Raw genomic sequence first — 26,699 nt, forward strand, 5'->3', positions numbered from 1 at the left:
GTTTACTACCTTCAAGACTTTTATGGAAGTAACAGAATTTCTCATGAGCCTCCACAAAAGCCTCCACAAAATGAACTAAAGAGAAGAACATTTTGGCAAGGAAAAACTGACTGCATTCTCTCTCTGCACTTCATGGTTATTACTGTACTAGGCTAACTGTGAACTCCTAAGTGCCCTAGAAAGACCTCTCCTACACCATGGAGACAAGGGGGGGCTGGGTGCCCTCACTGTATTCCAACTTGCCTCTTCAGTGACAAATTCTCGAAATGGAGAAGTAAAAATGGACGGGTGTACAGAACTCACGCAAAGTGTGCTAGTTAATCTAGTACCATACCACGAAAGCATGACAGCACACCCCAGCTTTTTAAGAAACCTTTAGAGAGTGCTGGTGGTGAAAAGAATATGTGCTTTGGATCAAGATGATGTGGGTTCAAATTCTGACTCTAACCTGAACCAGCTCTGTGGCCTTGAACAAGTTACTTCATTTCTTTGAGCTGCAGACCATGGAGCTCACGGAGTGGCTAAGAAAACGGGGATATTTTTTCTCATCTCTGTAGTCCCAGCACCTGGCTAAGTGCTGGACACAGACCAGGTATTCATTCATTCAATGCTAGTTTTTTTGCTTCCCTCACAAGTGTGTTATATTCTACTGCAAACAAAAATGTTCTCTAGGGAACAGATATCTAAGCTCTAGCTATTTTCTATGTATTTCGAAGAGTTTTCAATATAGTAATAACCTGGTACGGGGGAATGCAGGCAGTCCCATGGAATCCACTGTAGCTTTTCACCTGAATTAGACTAAAGCTTTGTATGAAGGATGGAAGTATAAAGAGAAATACTAAATAATTTTTAAAAATAAAACGATTTCGGGGGAGAGGGATAAATTAGGAGTTTGGGAATAACAGACACACACTACTATATATAAAATAAACAAGGACCTACTGCATAGCACATGGAACAATATTCAATATCTTGTAATAACCTATAATGAATAAGAATCTGAAATATATGTATATATAACTGAATAATTTTGCTGTACACCTGAAACTAACATATCATAGCAAATCAACTATACTTCAATTAAAAGAAAATTTTCAAGAAACTCACTAATGGAGGTATGTTTTCTCTTAAAGGTAGTTGTTATCAGTTATTACCCAAAATTTTATTTATTTATTTTTTCATCCTGCTGGCACCTGAGCTTATGTACATGAAATAAAATGGTATTGTTGGACAACTTAAAAAAAATTATTTCAGGGCTTCCCTGGTGGCACAGTGGTTGAGAGTCCGACTGCCGATGCAGGGGACACGGGTTCGCCCCCTGGTCCGGGAAGATCCCACATGCTGCGGAGCGGCTGGGCCCGTGAGCCATGGCCGCTGGCCGCTGAGCCTGCGCGTCCGGAGCCTGTGCTCCGCAACGGGAGAGGCCACAACAGTGAGAGGCCCGCGTACCGCAAAAAAAAAAAAAAAAAAAAAAAATTCAAACCTTGCTATACTGGAGGGACAGAGAATAGGGTGAGAACATACTCTCCTCAGTTGATTTAGATACTGTCATTGTCATATACCAAAGATATTTATGCAGGTAGAATCCTTAAATCCTAAAACCGGTTCCAAAGGGTTCAGAACATGAATCCATGTGTGATCCACTTGGTTATTACAAAGTCTTCCCATGAAAGCTGAAAAACATAGGCACCTGCAGTGAGAATCAAGCCTGAGATTGTGGAACCCTTTTTCCTCGTGGTTTAACCACAAACTCTGCTTGGGGCATTTTCCTGACCCCCAGGGCAGCATTTAGGAGAACTGGAAGAAAAGCTGGTGAGGTCAGGGAAGGCCAAGGTCAAGAAGGGGGGACGGTGGTCACAGGGCTGGATGAGGAAGGGGGGGCGGTCGTCACAGGGCTGGATGAGGGGCAGACAGGGCTGGGGGCTCAGAAGGAAGAGGAGGAGGTGGCCAGAGCTCTGATTCTGAGGAGTTTAAGCTGCACTCTTCCCCCACTGGTCACCACGTGGCTGCCTCTGGGGACAGTAACTTGGGAGGCAGCATTTGTGGTGATGTCCCATCAGCACCTCACACACAGCACGTCCTTCTGCCGGCCCTGCTCCTCTCCAGGGCCCCCCAAGCCAGGACACCCCCAGTCTGCCCATTTCTCCCCACTGCGGCCCCTCCCGTCCAGGCCACCAACATCTTGCCCGACCACTGGTCACTCTCCCTCGGCTCCCTCCTGCCCTCTGGCCACCATAGTCCACCCCTCCCCAGCAGCCAAGGGATCTTTCTAGAAAGCCAGTTGGACAAGCCCTTCCTTGCTTGGCCTCTGCAGCACTCTGAATGAAGTCCCGGTCTCTTATCACATCTCCAGCTGCTCTCTGGCTCCACCCTCTCGACACCCGCCCTGCCCTGCCCCCACTGGCCTCAGAGTCTCTGCCCCAAGCCATACATCCATCCAAGAAAACTGAAAAACGTCTTCGAAACTTCTCTAAATCAGAGATCCCCAAGACACAGTAGCCCAAGGGCCTGTTGTTTCTGATAGATTTTCTGTAATATAATAGCAAAACTCACAAATGAGATGTAGTTTCTAAAGAGATAAGCTTCTGCTTCAGATTTTCTTTGGTATTTGAAATAGTTATGAGAAAAGTAAATCAATAAATACAAAAAACGAACTGCCAAAGGATTTTCCAGAAATGTAGTAACGTCACTTGTGGCCTCCCACTTCACTTTCAACTGGCCGTTCAATTTCTCCCGTGATTTGCCTGAAGTAATATACTGATGAGTTCAGAGAACTTCGGACTATACTAATAATAAATTATAAAAATATTTAGAAAGCTATAAAACATTAAAAAGTTGTGGGGAAAGTGATCATATTCCAAGACTTTGCAGTGCTATAACAGAAGAGCTAATGTGAAAAGCAAAAATATAAATGCAGTGTAAAAGATGAGACTCCAGGCAGACTGTAATACTGCGATGAGACACAGCTAATTTCACAACAGATCTAGATTTACTTTGCCCATGGCCACACTACAGCAAGAACAGTATCATAGTCTGGTTACTATATGGGAGAGTCCAAAGTTAGCAAAAAAAAGGGCAGGGGGGGGATTGTAAAGGTTAGCTTTTAATAGTCCATTAATCAAGAAAAAAGCTTAAATAATTCATCTAGGAAATCTGCCCTGGGACAGAAAAGATGTCCAAAATTAACCTTTTTACAACTCCACATTTTCCCAGGCCTTTTGTTACAGTCATGCATTGCTTATATGAAACCACCTGTTCTGGTTGGCATAAACCCTTTTACTTGACATTTCACGCCTAATCATTTTATCACACATGGATCTCAAACCTTCTCTCTATTCCCAGAGAGCCACAAAGTTTAGAAAAACTATCTCCCTGAGGTTGCCAACCTGATCTTCCAATTTGGAATACCAACAGATTCTCCTGTGCCATGCACAGTCGATGGGTACAAATCCCCAGTAAGAAAGATAGCTCATAATTAGCCCTGAGAACACAACACTGTGGCCCTTGTCTGGACTCTTCTAGGGGTCACAAGCATATCCCCTTAAAGTACGTCGAAATTTGGAGCCTACCGGGATGGTATTCCTATGAGCCATTTGCGAAACAATAGTCGAATCTCAGGCAATACTGCAGACACTCTAAAAATTGTAAAAAATGTTAAATGGGTATTTTCTCCGTTCACGGATCTGCTACACCAGAAATGAGCAGTGTGGAGAATAACGTGCACACACAGTCCCAAAGATGCCTGGAGATGCCAAGGATTCACTAGAAACCTTGGCCGGACTACTAATGGTCCATAAACCCTAATTTGGAGATCACGGGCCTACAGGTTCAAAATTGAATTATACTGCCTTATTAGATCACACACTACCGAAACCACAGTCACATCAATCGTAACTGGAACTAGGAACACTTTAGGTACACAAATATGAGTCTGCTTATGCATTTTTAATTGGATCAAATAAAACAAGCTGCAAACAAACTCAAATTTCAATTATCTCACTAGTGAGGGGATTTCCTAACAGCGTCTTTTTAAAAACCAAGTAGCTGCCAACCCTCTACACATCTGACAGGCATATCTCTGGAAATTTGGGAACAGACTCCGTTACTTCTCAACAGCGAAGGAAATAAATACCCTGAAGGGGACAGATTCCGTTTTTGTTTTTGTTTTTTAAAGCTCAAACATGCAATCTAATAATGCACAGAACTTGGCTGCGGGGTTGCTGGACATCTCCAGGGTTCCAATTCTCGAGTGCGCGCTAGTGCGTAAGAAGGGGGCGGAGGGGGTGCGCGCTCGGAGGACGCGCCGGGGCCCCCGCCCCCTCCCGGAGCAGCAGCCTGGCACCAGCCCACCCTCCTCCACCCCTGCAAAGAGACGCAGGACGCCAATAGAGCAACTTCTCCGCGGGGGCGGCGGCGCGAATAGCGGTCACCCCCGCCCCGCCGCTGCACGGCCGGGGGTCTCTCCTCGGCCGGGCCCCGGGGAGGCGGGAGGGAAGGGGGAGCCCTCCGCACGCCCCGCCCCCGCACGCCTGGCCCGGGGCCGGGGGCTGCCCGGACCCCCAACCCTCCGCGCGGCCCGCAGCGGCGCACTCCCAAGGACGGCCGCCTGGCCTGAGCGCGAGGCGGAGCGGAGCGCGGCGGAGGCCGGCCCCTCGCTTCAGGCCTCAGGCCGCCGCCTGCCCTCCGCCAGGCCGCCCGCCGCCGGCCCCGCTCGGACCCCGGCCCGGCCGGGCCTCGGCACCGCCGCATCCCCTCATCCTGGCTTCATTCATAGGGGCACCGCAGCCCGGCCGGCGGTGCGGGGTCGGGGACCCGCGGACAAGACCGACCCGCCAAGGCCGGGGAGGAAAATAAAAAGTTAAGAGAAGAACTTACCTAAAATGGCTCCTGCAGCAGCCAAAATACAAACAGCTATTATTTGGTGAAGTTTAGCTCAGACACCCTGCAAGGACACCCTAACCCGTCTCGGGCCCGCCTTCCCTGCCATGCCATTGGGCTTCGCCGGCCCAAAACACAGAGTCATTGGTCAGCATGGCTGCCGCTCAGACAGAAGCCCATTTCAAGCTTGCTTGCAGGGGCGAGTGATGGGCTCGCTCCATTGTGCTCGTATTTGCATGGATGTGATAGCGGCGCTGATTGGCCGGCGCCGGGGCCGCCCCGCCCCCTGCCTCGCGCCCCCCGCCTTAGAGACGCCGCTGCGCGCGGCCCCGCCCCCCGGGACAGAGCGGCGGGGCCACGGGGGCGGGGCGGGGCCGGGGTCCTGCGGGCCGAGGGGGCGGGGCGGGGTCCTGCAGCCGCAGACAGCGGGCAGGGGGCGGGGACCTGGAGCACGCGCGCGCGGAGCGGGGCGGGGGTTCAGCCAGCAGGTGGAGGTCTCTTAGGTAGCGGGCTAGCCATATGGAACACCCTGGGCTGGCGTCTCCGGGGCTGGGAGAGGTTGTGACTGGGGTGCCGCGACAGAGAGATTCCGCTGGGGCCGAGGTCCTGTTGGTCAGGAAAAGAAGATTCCGAGAAGCCAGGCGAAGAGCCAAGGAGCCCCGAGCTCTGTCTCCAGCCGCATCCCTGCCGCTCCTCCTGGCTCCCGGGCACTCCTGGCACACGGGCTTCTTCCCAAGGACCCCCCGCACACCCGGGGAGTTTTTAGCCCCGGCGGTCTTGCGGCGCCTTGGATATACCTCCGTAAAATCAGGTGTCGAGCTATGGTGTGTTTATGTTCAGGCCTGTCTCCCTCACCATCCTTGTAGCATCCTCAAGGACAGGGCCCAGCATATGGCAGTGATTCAACTAATTGTTTAATATTCTTTAATTCGTTCGTTAGTAGCAAATTTTTGAATGCCCACTAAATGCCAGGCATTGATCTAAGACAGGAGATACAGCGGTCAATAAGACAAAGACCTTGCTGTCGTGGAATGGACCTGCTAAGGAGAAAGAAAGACAATAAACAAATACAGGGGGAGAGGTAGTGATAAATGTTATAAAGAAAATAGATGCAGGCAGAAAGGAATGGGGAGTTGGGCCTGTCTGGCTGAATACTCTGTATGGCATCCATTACTGCCCCCCTCCCAGATGTGGCAGTCACCTCACCACCTTACCCCCTGCTTGCCTCCATCACAGGTGTTTCCTTAACACCCACAAAAAATAAAATGGTTGGCTTCTGACTGTGGAGGCTCATTTTACCTTAATTAAAGTAGAAATGATCTGAGTCCTGATGATTCCAAGAGCTGTTTGTCTGATACTTTTAAGATGAACATGGTTTGACTTTGTCAGAGGTAGCTGTAATGATTTAGCAGAGCCTTACTGCACCCCCAGAGAGAGGATATTTTTAGTGTCTTTGAAACCCCAGCATTCCTATGATTTTCATCCCATGGCCCTAACTCTCTTCCGAGGACCACTTCTTCCCTTCTCGGCAGACACCAGAGATTTCTCCAGTTTGAAAAATACAAAGATAGCAGCCCCCGCCCCCTGCCACCTGTCTACTTCACCTGTGCACATTTCTTTCATTTGACTCAAGACTGGCCAAGATGTATCACGGTCCTTCCCTCCTCCCTCCTCTTTCTTCCTTCCTTACACAAATATTTATTAAGCACCACCTATGTTCCAGGTATTGTTCTAGATATTAAACAAGGCAGATGACATCTCTGACCTCAGGGAGCTTATAGTCTAGCTGAGGACAAGGCAGAGTTTGACACATGGATCCTGAAGAGCTGCTGGTGAGTGAGTATGCAGAGAGCTGCTTGTCCCCGCTGACTCTCCCAATGCAGAGCGGACTTGCTCTCCTGAACCAGCGGCTGCAGGGGCTGAAGCAGGACCAGACAGCTGGTAGCTACAGCCTCTTCAGTCTGACACCAGGATCAAGGGTCTAAAACTGCTCATGGGACTTGGGTTTGTGAACATTAGCTTCTGGAAAGGGGCTGGGAGCAGAGTTATATCAGAGGCAGACTTGGTGAGTCCAACATGGGAGTCGAGTGGCCATCCGTTCACACAATCAAATCCTGTGCCCACAAAAGATGACATAGCACAAATGAGGTGGGGGAGGAATGGGACTCCAGGCAGAGGGAGGAGAGTGTGCATGCCAAAGCATAAAAGCAAGGACACTGTTGTGAGGTGTGGGAGGGGGAGAGGGGAGGGAGGTAGATTTGTCAGTAATTCCTGTTCTTAAACTTGAGAAAAGTCAGTAGCACATAAGAAATTAAACACACGCAAAGACACAAATGTTATATCACTAAACAAGAAATCAATAGGAATGCATAATTGATTCACAAATGAATGGTACAGGTACAAGCAAAGGAAAGATTTGGTAGCTATACTCAGGAGAGGTAGCAGGCTTGACCTTCAAAGAGTCAAGTCTGTAGAACCGACCAAGGTTAGTGGAATCTGACCCTTAAAACACTTCCGCAGTATCCAGGGGCTAGAGGGGAAACACAGACAGCTAAGTGTCTTTTAGCTGTACCCATCCATGGGGACATATTAGCCTGGGTTCTCCACAATGCAGAGGCTGATTCTGTAGGGCAGGAGTGAGAGGCAAAAGGAGTAAGGTAGGGGACTTTCTCCTTCTGCCAGTCCAGTGGGTAAGACTCTGTGCTCCCAATGCAGGAGCCTGGGTTTGATCCCTGGTCAGGGAACTAGATCCCACATGCTGCAACTAAAAAGAGCCCCATGCCACAACAAAGATCTCATACATGGCAACGAAGATCCCACGTGCCACAACTAAGACCTGGTGCAGCCAAATAAATAAATAGTTTTTTTTAAAAAAGGAGTAAAGTAGGAAAGAGGGAAGAGCTATTACCAGGATGATTATTCATGTGGCCTCCACTAAGTGTGGCTGATTGCTCCCACTCAAGGGATTATCCTCTGAGAAGCTACATAAAATGAGTCTCAGTACAGCCTGTGGGAGAGGGAAGGGAAGGAAATTTATCCACCAGCTCATCTTGACTGAATTCTTATTCATTCCAGTTTTTCACACATAGGTGCCAAGTGGGGTTCTGTGGTGTCCCAAACTTCAGTGTTAAGGAGTGTGCAGCAGGGCCATAGGGCAAAGGATTATCAGGATGCAGCTTTGTGGAACTGGAGCCCATGCAGAGCTGGATGCCACAGCAGCGGCTGGGACAGAGATGGCTGACACTAAGAGGCCCTGAAGTTCTGACGTGGGGGTGACATCGGTGATGCATGACTTTCTGTACCACATAGTACATCCATGTTTACAAAGGGCCCCAGAAGAACAATCCTTAGGTGCTCTGAAGGGGAGACATGAGAGGGCTGCCAACAGTTCTGGAACTTTGTGACAGTAAGTCTAAAAACACAAGTTGCATCCTGCCTGACCATGTTCTCTCTTGCCTTCCTGCCTCTGTTCACTTGTCTGTTTCCTCCATTTGACTGTGAGCGTCTATATTGTTCTTGTTTATATATCTCTGGCAGAGGAAAGGCTACTTTCCCCCGCCTATTTCATTTTCCTCCTAGGCTCATAGCAAAACTACATTTCTCAGTAATCAGATAGGTCCTTGTGACCGAACTCTAACGGAATCTGGACAGAAGTGACACAAATATATCCCATGTCTAAGCATCCCCTAAAACTTCCTATGTGATCCTCCAAACTCTTCTCCTATCCTCATCTGCTGGCCAGATGCAAAACTATCCAGTGAGGAATCAAGAGGCCCCAGAAAATGGCAATGGCATGAGTCTGCGTCACCAACTGACCGCATGGAGCAGAACCCGTGTGCTTCCCTGCACTGGACTGTGCTATGAGGGAGAAATAAACTGTCAAAATGTCAAGTCACTGAAATGTGAAGGTTGTTTGTTACGGCCATTAGTACACTCTGACTAATGCAGTTCTTATCTACATTCATTTGATTCTTTGTCCCTCCAGGGCAAGGACTATTTATTTGGCTTTTTAACTCAAGTACTAGTACAATGTCTGGCTACATAGTAGGAATTGCTCAAAGTATGAATGGATATGAATGAGCTGATACCTGAGCCCGGTCTAAAGCATCAAAGGCAGAATGGCAGGTAAGGTGGCAGGTGGAAAGTGTTCCACTCAGGAGACACAGCATGTGCTGCAGAGGCAGAGAGACTGGGGTGAACATATGCAATTCTCAGCAGTACAAATAGTTCATGATTTGAGAGTAAGATGGCTAGGGTGAGGCTAGAGAGAAGACAGGGGCCAGATTACAAAAGGTTTTATTCATTACATGAAGGAGTCTGAACTTTTTCCTACAAGAATCATTCAAACAGGGATGTGATACCATCAAGTTTATGTTTTAGAAAGATCTCTCTAGCAGCCTAGAAGAAGGATGGATTAGAAAGGAAGAGGCCAAGATGTGGATTTCTTTAAAGTAACATTTCCCTTTGCTCTAAATCATTCTTCTCATGAGATGCTCCACTAAAGAGTTTGGGGGTCAGGTTGGTTTGGACATTGTGCATACTTGAGCCCCTCTTGGAAGCTCCCATTGTTCATTAAAAACTCTGAGAAGTCCTGCATTAACGAAATCTGTTAAACTTTAACATAATATTTCTCAAAATTATTTGGCCCTTTTCATTTAATACCTATTTAAAGTAGTATTAGGATTAGAGTTGCCTACATATCACACACACACAAAAGGACAAAGGGCATTAGTAACACTGAAGTTTATTTTTGTCTTGCATAAAAGAAATCTGGGAAGCAGGCAGTGCAAGGGAGGCATGGAGCTCTGTGGTACTGTCAGTAACCCAGGCTTCAGTATTTTTGCTCCACCATCATTGACTTTCATTCCCAAGGTCACTTCATGGTCCAAAGTGGCTGCTGGAACACCAGTCCCTATTTTTTTGGATGGAAAAAAGGAAAGACAGGAAAAAGTGGAGTTGAGTCATGTCCCTTAAACAGCCTTCCTGGAAATACTACACATCACTTCTGCTTACATCTCATTGGCCAGAACTCGGTCACATGGCCACACCAAGCTGCAGAGGAGGCTGGGAAATATGGTTTTAAAAAAATTTTGCTTGGTTATGTGTCAAGTTAAAAATTGAGGTTCTTGGGACTTCCCTGGTGGTCCAGTGGTTAAGACTCTGCGCTCCCAATGCAGACTGCCCAGGTTTGATCCCTGGTCAGGGAACTAGATCCCGCCTGCCGCAACTAAGATCCGGCACAGCCAAATAAATAAATAAATATTTTTAAAAATTGATGTTCTTAAGTTTCCATCAACAGATGAATGGATAAAGAAGATGTGCTACATATATATATATATATATATATATATATATATATATATATATATGATGGAATATTACTCAGTCATAAAAAAGAATGAAATATTGTCATTTGTAACAACATGGATGGACCTAGAGATTATCATGCTAAGTGAAGTCAGTCAGACAAAGACAATTATATATTACTTATATGTGTAATCTAAAAAATAATACAAATGAACTTATTTACAAAATAGAAACAGATTCACAGACATAGAAAACAAACTTATGGTTACCAAAGGGGGAAGCAGGGGAAGGGATAAATTAGGAGTACGGGACTAACAGATACACACTACTATCTATAAAATAGATAAACAGCAAGGACCTACTGTATAGCACAGGGAACTATATTCAACATCTTGTAATAACCTATAATGGAAAAGAATCTGAAAAAGTATATATATATATATATATATATATATATATATATCTGAATCACTTTGCTGTGCTCCTGAAACTAGCACAATATTGTAAATCAACTATAATTCAATTTAAAAAATTGAGATTCTGTCACTAAAGAGTTGAGAGACTCACTTAGCAGTCTCTGGCACAATGTCCCACAGAAATAGTATTCCCAGAACATAAGATGGGATAAAATGACTAAGTAAGGAGACTGATTTTTTAAACATTTTTAACAGTTTTATTGAAGATAATTTGCATACCGTACCCCACACCTACTGCAAGTGTACAGTTTAATGATTTTTAGTAAATTTATACAGTGGTGCGACCTTTACCGCAATCCAGTTTTAGAAAATTTCCACCTCCCCCAGGAGCTCCCTTCTTCCTGTCTGCAGTCACTCCCCACTCCCACTCCCAGGCCCAGGCAACCATTGATCTGCTTTCTTCTCTATAGTTTTGCCTTTTCTAGAAATTTCATCCTTACAGAACAGTGCAATATGCAGTCATTTGTGTCTGGCTTATTTCACTTAATGCAACATCTTTGTGGTTCATCCACGTTGTAGAATATATTATCTGTTTATTCCTTTTTATCACTGCAGAGTCCTCCATTGTATGGATAATGCCGTCTTTTTACAATACTTATCCACTCGCCAACTAATGGACATTTGGATTGTTTCCACTTTGGGGCTATTATGAATAACGGTGCTATGAACATTTACATGCAAGTCTTTGTGTGGACATATGTTTTCATTTATCTTGGGTGGATACCTAAGGAGATCGATGCTTACAATCGAACACATACGTTGAAAGGACATTCACTGATTGCCTGCAACTGGCAAGCACTGTACTGGGTGCTGGGGATACAACGGTGAATAAAATGCAGCACAAACTCAGCCTTCCTGGAGCTTGCAATCTGTGAAGAAGACAGACGTTTAGTCAAATAATCGTGCAAACAAATGTAAAACATAACAGCAGTGGTAAGTGCCATAAAGGAAGGTCACTTGGTGCCATGAGAGCCTGTGCTGGAAGGATCTGCCTTGATCAAGGAGGTCAAGGAAAGCTGCCCATTAGCTGAGATCTGAAGTATACCAGGATGATCACCCCAATGAATTTTGTCCTTCAAAGTAGTATCTTATGAGGCCATACACTTATTTCCAATAAAATGCTGCCCTTGCAAACAATTCTGAGCCAATTTATAAGCATGTTGGTCCCAGACCTCTTTGTCCTCAGATAAAGTCCTCGTGTTTTAACCTCTCAGAATGTTTTGTTTTCTGATTAGACCGTGACGAATCCAACAAACCACATAAGAAAATCAACTGCATCCCTTTAGAGTCACTCTCACCAATTGCCAAAAATGGAATTCCCTGCTATATCATGGACCTTATCCTCCAAGAGCTGGTGGAGAGGGGTTCATGGCAGTTTGCAAAAATAAACTCACAGAGGGACTTCCCTGGTGGTCCAGTGGCTAAGACGCCGTGTTCCCAATGCAGGGGGCCTGGGTTCGATCCCTGCTCAGGGAACTAGATCCCACATGCCGCAACTAAAAGATCATGCACGTGGCAATGAAGATCCCAGGTGCCGCAACTAAGACCCGGTGCAGCCAAATAAATAAATGTATAAATATTTTTTAAAATAAAAATAAAAAATGAACTCACAGATATCATCTGTAACAGGAGAGTGGGCAGTATCAGCTCTATTCTCCCTTACAGCTCGAAATCATGTGCCTGTGAATTTGCCACTGAGAAAATGCCAGTGACCCATGGTGTGTGGAGGTAACTCCCAAAAAAGAAATAAAAAAAATATGTATAGCCAGTGGCACTGCCCTGGCCTGCCAAAAGCACTTTCCCCAAGACAAAACTGGATAAGAATAGTTAAGCCCACAGGCTTTGGAGACAAAGAGATCTGGTTTCAATTCCAGCTCTACTGCTGGTGACCTTAGGAAAGTCACTTAACTTAGAGTTTTTTGATTTCGATAATAGGGTTGTTGTGTGGATTAAATTATTTGCACAAATTTAGCACATGGTAACTGATGAACAAATTGTTAATTACATCCTTTCCTCTGGCCCCTATTTTCCCAAGTTCTGTGTAGATCTTCCCCCTTCTGTTGACTGGCTTTTTTTTTGCGGTACGCGGGCCTCTCACTGTTGTGGCCTCTCCCGTCGCGGAGCACAGGCTCTGGATGCGCAGGCCCAGGGGCCACGGCCCACGGGCCCAGCCTCTCCGCGGCATGTGGGATCTTCCCGGACCGGGGCACGAACCCGTGTCCCCTGCATCGGCAGGCGGACTCTCAACCACTGCGCCACCAGGGAAGCCCCTGGCTTTTTTTGGAAACATATTAATTCCATTGATTCGACCCAAGTCCATCTCTGTCCTTCTTGCCTTTGGCCTGAGGGACCTTCTGTCTTTTCAAGTGCCTTCTGCTGATATATGACTTCCATCTCTTGTGTATTAATTGGGCTGATTTAACTCTTAAAGTGCTGTAGAGCTCTCTCACCCATGTACGGCACAACTACTATTTTTATTTTCTAAAATCTGAGTTTATATGTATAAATGACTGTGCTCACTTTCGGTAACTATGATTTATAGAAAGTCACACCTCAAATGTTCTTGGACAGGATTTTTTGAAAACACTGGTCACCCTACCCTGAAATAGCTCCATAAATCCTTCGTTCTCACTCAGAAGTGTACTTTCCTGCAGCCACAGACCATTTTAGACATAAAAACTTGCTTAAGCTGAAGCTTTTTACCAAGCCTCAAGTTGCTGTGGAATTCTTTTCCTTATGTACACAATTCTGCCATCAACATTACTGACCAATTTAGAGACATGACTATCTGCAAATTGACTATTAAAAAAAAAAAAGCAATGCTGTTTTCACTGTAGGAATAAAGCACTACAGTTTCTTTTTAATTAATTGATTAGTTTCCATGTTTTTGCCAGGGAAAAGTGTGGTAGCCATCCTCCAAGATGGCCCTCAATGGTCTCCACATGCTGAGATTCAAACTCTTATACTGTCCCCAACTATATGGGGTAAGACCAACTAGGAAGGGCTTGCAGTGTAAAACCTATTTGCCATCTCCAGACATTAACTTTGACAGTGACCACAATGATGTAGCCATTTCACCTGTAAAAGGGGGATAATGCCGTCTAGGCAACTTATTAGGGTGCCGTCAGGGTCACATGAGATGCATTTGGCATAAACCCAAGAATTATTACTGAGGATTTCAGGTGTAGTATTTTATACATGAGACATCAGAGTATAAACCCATTCTGTATAATTTGCATGTGTCTTAGTGATGACCAGAGGCCATATTCATAAACCAGTGTCCTCACATGGTTGAAATGTCAGTGCCTCCAAAATCTTTTGACGCAGGGCTGTAGAATCTTCGAACTGCTAAGATGTGACGTCTTCCCAGACCAGACTACTGATCGGTCATAGAGAATTGCCAGGGCACTGTCCCTCTTCATGCATTTCTGAAATATTCTTTTGGATAAAAGCACACTTTTCATTAAATTTTTCTTGAATGGTTTTGAAGAAGTGTAAACAACGCCCTCAAAGGACTGGCCAGTGTTGAGCTCCATGAAGTACCAGCACTTCTGCCTTCTGCTTACCCAACAAGTGAATGACATTTGCAGGAGAAGAGCTGGGCTACCAAGACTTGCTCAGACAATTTCATTCCAATTTAAACATGTGCCCGTGATGGATTCTTGACCTTAAAACTATACAGGAATCTAGCAGTCATTTAGCCATGGTTCTCAGTGTTAGGTCTTGACATGGCCAGTTATGAAGTATATGGTAATTTGTCACTGATCCTATACAAAGGAGCACAGTCTAAATGATTTACCTTTTAAAAAAATAAATAAATGGGAGCAGATATTCTTATAATAATGTAACTCCTATTCATTTGTATTCTGATGTGCTCTCCTGAGCAACAGAGCAGGGGGTGGCATTTAGCTGAGCACTGGCAATGTCACATAGCCCATGGTGTACCTTGTCTATGGCTCAGCCTGTGGTGAGAGACCATTACCAGTTCTGACAACTATAAATCATGATGGTGTTGGTGAGGGAGTGGTGATTTTATAGTTATTGCCACTATTAATGCTTTTGCTTCAGTAGTAGATGCTTTCTCAACTTATTACTAGTATTTGTTGGGCAAAAATCTGGGAGAAGAACAAAACTTGTTAAAAATAAAGTTAGCCATATTTTATTAGTTTTTCCTTATATAATGGCAATTTTTGAGATTTTTTGTAATTTTCAAAATGGTTTTATGACCATCACACCATAAATATTTTCACTACTATTTGTCTTAATTCCCTGGGGGAAAAAATCAACCTAGATGGTGAGAAGTATAGTTTTCATCCAAACCTCCTCACTGGAAATGGAAATAAAAACAAAAATAAACAATGGGACTTAATGAAACTTAAAAGTTTTTGCACAGCAAAGGAAAACATAAAGGAGACGAAAAGACAACCCTCAGAATGGGAGAAAATATTTTCAAATGAAGCAACTGACAAAGGATTAGTCTCCAAAATTTACAAGCAGCTCATGCAGCTCAATATCAAAAAAAACCAAACAACCCATTCCAAAAACGGGCAGAAGACCTAAATAGACATTTCTCCAAAGAAGATATACAGATTGCCAACAAACACATGAAAGGATGCTCAACATCACTAATCATTAGAGAAATGCAAATCAAAACTATAATGAAGTATCACCTCACACCGGTCAGAATTGCCATCATCAAAAAATCTACAAACAATAAATCCTGGAGAGCGTGTGGAGAAAAGGGAACCCTCTTGCACTGTTGGTGGGAATGTAAATTGATACAGCCACTATGCAGAACAGTATGGAGGTTCCTTAAAAAATGAAAAATAGAACTACCATATGACCCAGCAATCCCACTACTGGTCATATACCCTGAGAAAACCATAATTCAAAAAGAGTCATGTACCAAAATGTTCACTGCAGCTCTATTTACAATGGCCAGGACATGGAAGAAACTTAAGTGTCCATCAACAGATGAATGGATAAAGAAGATGTGGCACATATATACGATGGAATATTACTCAGCCATAAAAAGAAACAAAATTGAGTTATTTGTAGTGAGATGGATGGACCCAGAGTCTGTCATACAGAGTGAAGTAAGTCAGAAAGAGAAAAACAAATACCGTATGTTAACACATATATATGGAATCTAAAAAAAAGAAGGTTCTGAAGAACCTAGGGGTAGGACAGGAATAAAGACACAGATGTAGAGAATGGACTTGAGGAAACGGGGAGGGGGAAAGGTAAGCTGGGACAAAGTGAGAGAGTGGCATGGACATATATACACTACCAAATGTAAAATAGGTAGCTAGTGGGAAGTAGCTGCATAGCACAGGGAGATCAGCTCAGTGCTTTGTGACCACCTAGAGGAGTGGGATAGGGAGGATGGGAGGGAGACGCAAGAGGGAGGAGATATGGGGATATATGTATATGTATAGCTGATTCACTTTGTTATAAAGCAGAAACTAACACACCACTGTAAAGCACTTATACTCCAATAAAGATGTTAAAAAAAAACAACAAAAAACACAAACCTCCTCATTGGGGTCACAGGGGGTATAGCAGAGAAAACATTGAGACACAGCTCTGATCCAATATCTCCCCTGCACAAATACTCACATATTGCAAGTTTGCTTATTCTCCTTACTCCTGGGCATTAACAAGGGCAAGGGCAAATCAGGGTCACCACAGGCAGAGCTCTGTAAACGAAGTAAAATTCCTGGAAGACCCATTGACATCAAGCAAGTACAAAGTACCACAGGCAAAATGGAGTCAGGATTAGGAGCCAGGAGCTCCAAGTCATTTGGAGTTAGGATCAAAAAAATAGGTGGTTGAAAACAAATGGCAAAGATGCAGGTAGGATGATCTGTTTTGGTAAGTAGGTCCAAATGGTTATCTGTGTGTGTGCGTGTGTGTGTGTGTGTGTGTGTGTGTGTGTGTGTGTGTGTGTGTGTGTGTGTGTGTGTGTGTGTAGTCTTGGAAGCATATTGTTTAGTTAATTAAAAGAGACAAGGTAGATAAGGGTAGCTCATGAATGATTAGATGGACGGTTGGATAGTTAAAATGATGCATGGAAAATAATGAAATATCTGTGAAGCAAAGGAAAGCAAAGCACAATAAAGTGAAGAAAAAATGATGCATGAATGATTGGTGGAGGAATGGATGATCGAATGGATAAATGGGAATAATGAAATTAGGATGGATGGCTAATATGACAGATGAATGGGTGGTGGGCAAGTGAATGATTAGTTGGATGAATGGATAAATAAGTGGACAATGGATGGATGAATAGATAGATAGATAGATACATACATACATACATACGTACATGGGTACATAGGTACTAGATGAGTGAATGGATGACCAAACTGATGGATTGGTGGATGAACACAAAGACGGACTAATGAACAGATGGATGAATGAATGCATAAATGGACAGATGGTGTGCTAGAATAATGGCTCTCAAAGATGTCTTAATCCCTGAAATTTGTGAATATTTTCGTTTACATGGCAAAGGGGAATTAAGCTTACTAATCAACTGACCTTGAGATGGGGAGATAATCCTGGATTATCTGGGTTGGCCCAATGTAATCACAAGTACCCTTATAAGAGGAAGGCAGAAGGGACAGATTTAGAGATTTAAAGATGGTAGGCTGCTGGTTTTAAAGTTCAAGGAAGGAGACATGAGATCAGGAATGCAGGTGGGCTCTAGAAGCTGGAAAAGGCAAGGAAACAGATTCTCCCCTAGGACCTCCAGAAGTACTGCTGCTCTACCCACATTTTAATTTTAACCCCTTAAGACCCATTTTGGACTGCTGAACTCTAGAACTGTAAGATAATAAATCTGTGTTGTTTTAAGACACTAAGTATGTGGTAATTTGTCACAGAAGCAATAGAAATGGATGAATGTATCAATGAGTCAATAAGTGGATGGAAAATGGATGAATACTTGGATGATTAAATGGGTGAATGATAAATGGATGAATACACTGATAGTTGGGTGGACGAATGGATGGATGGAGGGATGGGTGAATGCATACACGAATAAATTGTTGGTTGGTTGGAGGGGTGGGTAAAAGAAAACTTGTTTCTCCATTCATAACACTTCTGACACCAAATGTGTGGGGTTTTCCCTCGCATTAATCAATTCTGATACTAACTACCTGGAGTTAGCACAGACCCCCACAGGTTAAGGGCTCATCCCCACAAGACTGCTCCCCCAACTTTGAACGCCAGTCACAAGTAGAGTGTTCCCAGGTTACTCACACTTCTATCCAACTTGGCTACAAATCAGGGCTGCCCATGACTCTCTCCTCAGGTTTGATAATTGGCTATAATGGATCACAGAACTCAGGGAAATGCTTTAGTTATGTTCACCAGTTTATTATAAAGAATATTGTAAAGGATACAAATGAACAGGCAGATGAAGAGGTATATAGGGCAAGGTCTGGAAGGGTCCTAAGCACAGGATTTTCTGTCCAGGTGGAGTTTGGTGTGTTCTACCCTCCCACTATCTGGATACATTCACCAACCTGGAACATCTCTGAACCCCATAGCTGGAAATTTTATGGAAATTTCATCACTGTAGGTGTGATTAACTCAATCTCCAGTCCCTCCCCCCTCCCCAGAGGATGAAGGGGTGGGGCTGAAAGTTCAAAACTTCTAATCATGGCTTGATCTTTCTGGTGACCAGCCCCATTCTGAAGCTATACAGGAGCCCACCAAGAGTTGCCTTATGAGAACAAAACATTTTTCTATCCCCCAGGAAATTCCAAGGGATTTAGGAACTCTGTGTCAGGAACCAGGGGTAGAGACCAGACATATTTATTACGTCAGAGAGGGGTAAATGAAGATATGGATACATCAATGGATAAATGAATTGATGGACACATGGATAAACGAATGGATGAATAGGTAGGTGGATGGACAGATAATGGATATATAAACAAATGGTGAGATAGAATGTGAGTTGGTGTATAGATGCATGGATAGATGGATGGTTGTCTGGGGAAGGGGTAGATGACACATGGATTGATGATTTGTATGATGGATGATTAAATGGATATATGAATGGGTAATGAATGAATAGATAAATGAATAGACACTTGGTTGGAGACCTGATTAGATGGATAGGTACTTGCATGTATGTATGTATGTATGCATGAATAAATAAAAACCATCTTACGCTCAAAGACAAAAGCACTATCTTTGACCTGAAATTGGACTTTTTGTCCATTAGGGAAGTTTCCAGTTAGGAAAGGAGAAATCCAGATGGACTGTAAAATGTGTACAAAGTCCTGAACTTGCACTAAGCCTCCATCCTCCAGTATGAACAATTTAAAACAAAAGACTTAGGGAGGGCGGGAGGGAGGGAGACGCAAGAGGGAAGAGATATGGGGATATATGTATATGTATAACTGATTCACTTTGTTATAAAGCAGAAACTAACACACCATTGTAAAGCAATTATACTCCAATAAAGATGTTAAAAAAAAAAAGAAAGAGAAAAAAATAAAACAAAAGACTTTTGCACTTGATGGTTTCTCCATTTGGAATGTAATATTCTTCCTTCAAATAATTAACTTCTACTCATTCCCTGCATCATAGCACAAGCATTGCTTTCTCAAGGATGCCTTATTTATTATGCTCTTACAGTATTGCAAAGCCTTCCTTTGGAGCACTTTTAAAATTTCAATTTTACATTTATTTGTATGATCATGTGATTAGTATCTGTCTCCTCCACTAAACTGTAGCTGCAAAGGGCAAGGATCAAATTATTTGGGCATGCCATTTTATCCCCATCTCTTAAGTCATGCCTTGCACATAGAAAAAAAAATGTGGGGTTTTTTGGTAAGTACTTTTTGAATGGATTGAAACCTTCCTGTGGCATTCCTACTCATATCATCAGAAAATATCTTGATAGGTTGCTGGAGCATTATTGATAACATGGTGGCTAAGTCTGGCTTTCCTGATGGAAGCTTTTGACAAGGAATCTAACCCTCCAAAAGGGAGGAGCCAGGCACTGAGTTCAAGTCTTCTTCTGTGCTAGAGAGGACCAGGGCCCTTGTCTCTGCACCAGACCAACCATGTCTTTACCTTAACTCAGGTCCTCCTCACTCAGCTGTCCTGGAAACAACAGCCTCTCTGACTTGCTGAGGCCCTCTAGCCATCTTCCATCCTGACCTCCATCAGCACCAGCTCCAGCCACCTGCCCCTGCCCTGCTCCAAGCCGGCAGATTCAGAGGCCACACCTCTTCCTAGTGACTAGTAGAACCTCTCCGGTCACTCTGATCATCCTTCTTTTCTTCATCTCCGGTTAGTTTCATTTTGATCTTTTCAGGTCTCTGCTAGGCTTCAGTTTGAATTTTGTGATATTTTCTTCCTTCCTGTGTCCAGGGCACTGAGGGTCTAAGAGAACTGTACTCAAATCACCTCGCTGTATGAACTGGGCAATTTACTTAACCTTTCTGAGCCTGTTTCCTAATCCATGAAATGGATGCAATAAATCTATGTCCCAGGGTGGTTGCAGAGGTTAAACAAGATGATATAAATGAAGTATCTAGCGCAGTGACTGGCAACGGTAAGTGATCAATTATTAATTTTCCTTCTTTTCCCAAGGTTTTTCTCTCTTGTTTCTTCCTGAGGCACAATGTACTCTCCTTTTCTATTTCCCAGTTTTCTGTCTACAGAACGTTTTCTAGTCTTCATAAAAATAGCACTTCATAAAACAAAATTGCAAAGTATTTTTATATTTTTCAAATAACTTAATTCAATTATAGACTGGTCAATTTTAGTTATTTGAGCATTACTAAAACCATCTGAAGCTGATAAATAAAGTTCTATATTCACATTCAGAAAATAAAGAGCTAAAGCAATACTTTGGAAAACGGTAAGGAAAAGACATATTCCTTGAGGCCTAAGATCTCATATGGAACATGTCAGCCTATTGCTGCTTCTTCTGGCTCGGAGACAATGCACAAGGAACTCTTTATATTTTAAATTTCACTTCACACAGCAGCCATGAAGCTAGTGGAAGAATGGAAGCCCACATTTTCTGGGAAGAAGGATTCGGCAGGTGGTACCTGTGAGTTACCCACAAGGTGCCCACGTGCGTGATTTCGTGCTAGAGATCTGAAAATTCACAAGGAAATTAAGAAATTAGTGAGAAAGAGGTTATCAACTTATTTTTGGAATAGTGGAATAATTATGGTGAAGATCTCGAAGCTAAAGGAAGAATTCAAGACAGGGTCATAATTAACTATTACCAACATAAGCACAGAGGAAAACAGATGGTTCAGGGCTCAGATACTGACAGCACCACTTTCTGACTTAGTAACTTTGGTCAAGTTACTTACTCCATTTCTCTGGGCCCCATTTTCTTCATCTGTAAATTAGAAACTAATATTGTTGACATCATAGAAATGTTGTGGTTATTAATTAGTGCATTAAACAGTGCCAGGCACCTAAAAAGTGCTTATTTAGGGGGTAAGTGTGATTATTAATTATTATTAGTTATGGGGTTTCTATTCTTCTTCACCACCTATTATTGAGAAAGGTACTTGCATAGCAGTGGAAATGTTGGGGATCATCTCCAAGAAAAGGTGGTAAGACTGACCTGTCTCAAAAAGGTCTGGATGAATTAACTCAACTCAGACCCTGATTCTCAGACTTACAGCTCAGAAACCTGATTTTGCCAGTACTGAGAACAGCTTCATCTCTAGGGCAGACTCACAGTTACCAAACTCTTTAGACCTATAAACCAGATCGTAGTCAATTAATTTTCAATGAGAAACACAGCTTTTGAGAGGACTAGCATACTCAGGTCTGTGTGATCAGAGCATTTTCTCCCTGGGCTCACACCTATGTGGGAAGCCAAGTCTTCATAAGAAGACTTCACCGTGGGCTTCCCTGGTGGCGCAGTGGTTGAGAGTCTGCCTGTCGATGCAGGGGACACGGGTTTGTGCCCCGGTCCAGGAGGATCCCATATGCTGCGGAGCGGCTGGGCCCGTGAACAACGGCCGTTAAGCCTGCACGTCCGGAGCCTGTGCTCCGCAACGGGAGAGGCCACAACAGTGAGAGGCCCACATACCGCAAAAAAAAAAAAAAAAAAGAAGACTTCATCGTAAGAAACTTAGAGTCAGAGACTAGGAGTGAGACTAGGAAGATCTATATAAAGTAGTCTCAGTCCATGCTACCCCAAGCCAGCAGTCTCATGTTAGGAATAGCCTTTCCTCTGCTGTGTATTGTGAAACTTTATCCTCTTTGCCAAGCCAAAAAGGAAAACATTCACTGGTGATTTGGACTGCATAAAAAAATTCAAACTTCTGTACAACCAAAATACCAGAAATGAAGGCAAAAGACAAATGATAAACTGGAAAAATATTTGTAACACATATGGCCATCAAAAGGTTAAAATCTAATCTATATAAAGAGCTCTTACGAACCAATAAGAAAAGAGCAACACTCCATCACAAAAACTGGCAAAAGATACAAATAGGTAGTTCACAGGAAAAGAGTACTAATGCTTTATAAATTGTGAAAGGGATCACACTGTGCTTATGATTAAATGCTTTATAAACTTTGTCAAGCTGTTATTTTATCATTGCTATAACTTACCTTTTTTGTTAATGAAATATATATATCAATATATATGGCTGTATATTTGTATGTATCTGGTATTATATTTATATATGATTAATAGCCATTAAAATGTATTCTTCTACTAATTACTTCTATCTGTTGCCTATTTTTCTTTTGAAGTATTATTTCTCTTATTGATTTAAAAAGCTATGTATCCAACTATTACCCTTTATACACATTGAATAAAGTCATGGGGGAGAAGCAGAAGAGAATCCCCTTTAACCAAATATCCACTGTGTGCCAGATTCTTTCACATAAATTATCTCATTTATCCTCAAAACAATCCTAGGAAACAGGTGCTCTAATCTCCATTTCACAACTGAGGACCCCATGGCTCAGAGACTGGGTACTTGCTCAAGGACACACAGCTAGCAAGGACTATCTGAACTCTGAAGTAAAAGCTGTGCTCTTCTCTCTCAGTCATGCAAGTGCCCTCCCAGAAGGCTCCCAGCTCTCCTGACCGTCACGTAATCTCTACCCTGCTATAACATCTGGGAACCCAGACGCAGGGTCAGCCCCAGCTCATTCTTGAACCAACGCCAACCGGGGAGAAGTAATGGGTAGTCTAACATTAATCATACTGTCCTTGTTCCAGCACCTTGTGAGTTTGGGGTTGAGTCCTGGACACCTGAGTACCCACTGAGTTGCAATTTCCCCTCCTCACCCTGAGGCCAGGCCAAGTCAGATGCCTACACTTAAAAGAAAAAAGGAACTCATACTAAAGAGGAGTAAGCTATCACTCATCTTCTCTCCTTAAGAGGAAGAGTTGTAATTTGATCAGGTCAGATGCAAGGACAAGGGGGTCAGGACCACTAAAGTCATAACCAGGAGTACAGCCCTTTCTTCTGCCTCCCATCCACATCTGCTACATTTGCAGCCACATTTTCATACGCACCCAATGCATCAGTTCCATCTGATTGCCTGCAGTGCCCCAAGCAGGCTTTGCCGTAACGTACCTCCATGCCAGTACACAGGCTTCTCTCTTCCACCTAGTAAATGCTTTTACATCCTTCAATCACCAACTCGCCTCTACTGTGAAGGACCCTCAGTCCTTCCCCGCCACTATAAAGGACTCCCAGAGCCCCCCTCCGTTAGGAAGGACCTCTAGACCCTCTTTCCGAAAAAGCAGAGGCAGAGCCTCATTCTCTATGCTCCGCAGCCCCTGTGCTGACTTCTGCCATAGCCTTAACCGACTTTTACTGTGTTTGGGTTCGCCACCCAGCTCAAACAGGGATTTTCTCCAGGGCTTCAGTCACCTCAGCGCCTCCAGCGCCCAGCACAGAGTGATGAATGGACGATGGTCCTTCGGAGCCTAAGGTCTCTCCTCCCCCCCAGGGTGTGCCCAGACTCACGGGGCTGATTTCTGTTTTAGATCTCACTCTAATTTGTTTCTTTGAGTAATTTGCTTCCTTCCCAACTTTCATGAAGACTGGTTCCTGTCTCAATCTTGATATAAGGGCCTGATCTACCTCTTGCTTTGTATCACCTGCCAGCTGGACTCCCACCACTAATTCTGGCTGCTTGCTGGGAGAGTCCTAGAGCCTGGGCTTTAGTGTGAACCCTGCAACTTTTTAAATCCTTCCTGAGCCAGCAGAGTTTCCCCAGCTCCTGCCATACTCCTGGGGTAAATTCAGGACCAGGCCCTAACCCTTCTGGCCCTCTCCATGGTCTTATGGGCGTGAGAAGAGGCCTCCTCATGACCATAAGACTCCAACTTTGGTTGCAACTTGATCCCCTACCATTCCGCCCCCCTCCTACACCACTTCAAGCATGTCAGAAGGCAAATCAGCTGAGTCATTCCTGAGCCCAGCAACATCACAAGCGAAATCAACAGAGCAAAAGGAAATTAGCTCATTGCACAGAGAGGCACTTAGACCAGGCAGGCAGTCCCAAAGCCCCAGGCAGGCCAGGAAAAGGACCACCTAGATTGTCACTGTGTTGTCCTCTCAGCTGTTGCCACTCTACGGAGAGACTTGCTCTCGGGACTTAGCCTGCAGACCCATTCACACCTGAGCAGTCTCTGGCATAGGGGAAGGACCATGGGACCCTACTCAGCTGTCTCCAGGACCCTCATTTTTACACACCTCTTCAAGATGAGCTGCTGGACCAGGGGACGGAGGGGGTGATGTATCCTGAACTCTAGGGGAAAGATCTTTGAGGGTCATCGCCGAGTTGGTCTTTAGATACTGATATCCACTCTGGACCAGGCCCAAAGATTAATAAATCATCATTTCTGCCCTGGAGGTCCATGGTGCAGCAGATGAAGATGTTCAAGCACTCCAGACTGGGCTCTCGTAGAGAAAAGGAAATACAAGTTGAGACAGAAGTCCCTTGTGTGGAGTGTGGTTGAAAGGAGAGAGCACTGGCTAGAGGGTGGGGAGAGCTGATTTGATTTTAAGAAGTACGTATTGAGAAGTTCAGATGGTTGTGATACAGAGGGAGCAAAGAGAGATGAAGCTGGAGAGGTAAGGTATAGGAGAGGACTTCCTTTTGAAGACCAGATCTCTACGGCAGAATGTTCGCTGTGCTCAGGAGAAGGAACAGACCTGGAAGTGAAGATGACAGGCTTAGGTTGGTACACGTTAAGTCTGAAATGCTGGATTGGAATGGAATCCATTTGCTCTGTGTGTTTGACACTTCTTTAGCCTTTCTGAGCAAAGTGGCCATAAACCATAGGCCTTGTGCAGGACTCTCTGGATGAGCAGTGATCACAGACTAATCACACTATCTTTTGGGAAGTTTGCATCTATAGGATCAACTTCCGTAGCAGAGTGGCCTGCAGAAGCAGTGAGGCAGGAAAGTCACCGGGCAGAAGAGACTGTGGGGTTGACAGAAGGAGCCTGGCGAGAAGCTATGACCCAGTGAGAGCAAATAGTTGGTAGGGGTAAGAGAAATCAATACACCCACCAGAGGGAGAAGCCAGGAGATGGAAGTAGAGATAGAAAGGCGATAAATCATGAGCATGGTGAAGTAACAAAGGCAGGGAGCAATGGTGCCAATTTATCAGGGAACAACGGAATGTCTGGAAAAATAACAAACATTTTCTATTCATCCACAACTACTGGACTCCAGGGAGAGGTCCAGCTCCTCTCTCCCTGGCTTTGCCTCCAAGCAGGAGGCATGCCAATATGCATGGGCCACAGGCCAGGATACTAACTGGGCCACAGGGCCAAGGGTGAATCTCCCTCCTTTACAATTAGCTCTTTTTTGAAATACAACCTCTGGTCCTCCTATGTGGCTGAGAAGATAAATGGCCTGGATTTGTTCCCATTTAAGATCTGTGTTTCCAACCCATCAATGAAAGCCTGAGATGGGTGGGTAAGTCAAGACCTGCTGTGGAACTATCCTGCTCAAGGATGAATATATCATCCTTGGGGTTGACATTTCGTGCCATTGGAGTGTGGACTGGGGATTGGCCCCATGGTGGGGATAAGACAGAAAGGATATTGTACCATTCAGGTTGTCTGGTTTCCAACAATAGAAACCACATCCAGTTGATGGAAGAAATTTTCACATGCTGAGGTATGGGGAAGTCATTCTGGTTCATACACGATTTGGCTTGAACTTTACGCTAACTAGAACAGCCTGTCCTATGTCCTGTCAGATATGCATTTTACATCTGCTTTAAGCATTAAAGAATGCATTTAAAAATAAAAATGGAGTGTCTCTGGTTCAGGCATCCAAAATGGGGCTGGGTGGCCATCGTGGATGTGGTCTCAGACACGTTTCCTGCATCGCTGAGAACTTGAGTTTTCTGAACTGTATCAAACTCAAGGACACCACCAGCCATTCTCAAAACAGTGTCTACTAGCAGCTGCCAGCTCCAACTTCTGGTCTCAAAGTCTCCCCCGTGTAACTGTGTGACCATTTTGACTCCCAACCTATCCTTGCTTAATAAGCATCCTTACTTCTTGGCAGCTCCAGTCCTAATTCTTGACAAACAACTGTATGTAATTTTTAAATTTTTGCCTACACTGTATAAGCCACTTCCATTCTGGAGTCTGGAGGAACACAATTCAAGCAATTCTTGAGTCTGTGTCTCCCGGGCTATAGTCTTCAGTTTGGCTCAAATAAAACTTTTCTATTCCTACTTGTTTATTATTTCTGTTGACATAGTGGTCCTAAATAGAGACAGTGACTCATTGGAAGAATATCAAGTAGCTCGTAGAACTGACAAAAGGGCTGGAAAACTGGCCTCAGAAAAGCCAGCTGAGATTCTATTGCAGGCACAGTCCAGTTAGGTCATTCCCGCCAGTGCTGCTGCCACTAGACAAACACCGCCAACGTGCTGGGCTCTGGCTTCCTCCAAATAGAATGGGTACTCAGGTGCTCAAATGGTGAATGTCCTTTTCTGAGGTCAGTTAGGTCTCCCTCCAGCCCAGGTCAAAAAAATCCACA

At 44.2% G+C, this 26,699-nt stretch overlaps 1 protein-coding gene and 1 long non-coding RNA gene across 2 annotated transcripts in view; both read right to left on the bottom strand.

Moving 5' to 3' along the window:
• The window catches only part of CHD6 (chromodomain helicase DNA binding protein 6), a 212,201-nt gene extending 207,235 nt beyond the window's left edge, over positions 1-4,966 (bottom strand). Inside the window, exon 1 of the mRNA XM_073792997.1 lies at positions 4,876-4,966. The gene's annotated coding sequence lies outside the window, so the exon portion shown is untranslated. The remainder of the gene's footprint in view (positions 1-4,875) is intronic.
• A 4,649-nt stretch (positions 4,967-9,615) lies between these two features.
• The window catches only part of LOC109551345 (uncharacterized), a 58,143-nt gene continuing 41,059 nt past the window's right edge, over positions 9,616-26,699 (bottom strand). Inside the window, exons 3-4 of the long non-coding RNA XR_004522101.2 lie at positions 11,406-11,530; positions 9,616-9,790 (exon numbers count right to left, since the gene is read on the bottom strand). This is a non-coding gene — a long non-coding RNA (uncharacterized lncRNA). The remainder of the gene's footprint in view (positions 9,791-11,405; positions 11,531-26,699) is intronic.

The sequence above is a fragment of the Tursiops truncatus genome, chromosome 15 (genome assembly GCF_011762595.2).
Source record: "Tursiops truncatus isolate mTurTru1 chromosome 15, mTurTru1.mat.Y, whole genome shotgun sequence".
NCBI lineage: Eukaryota > Metazoa > Chordata > Mammalia > Artiodactyla > Delphinidae > Tursiops > Tursiops truncatus.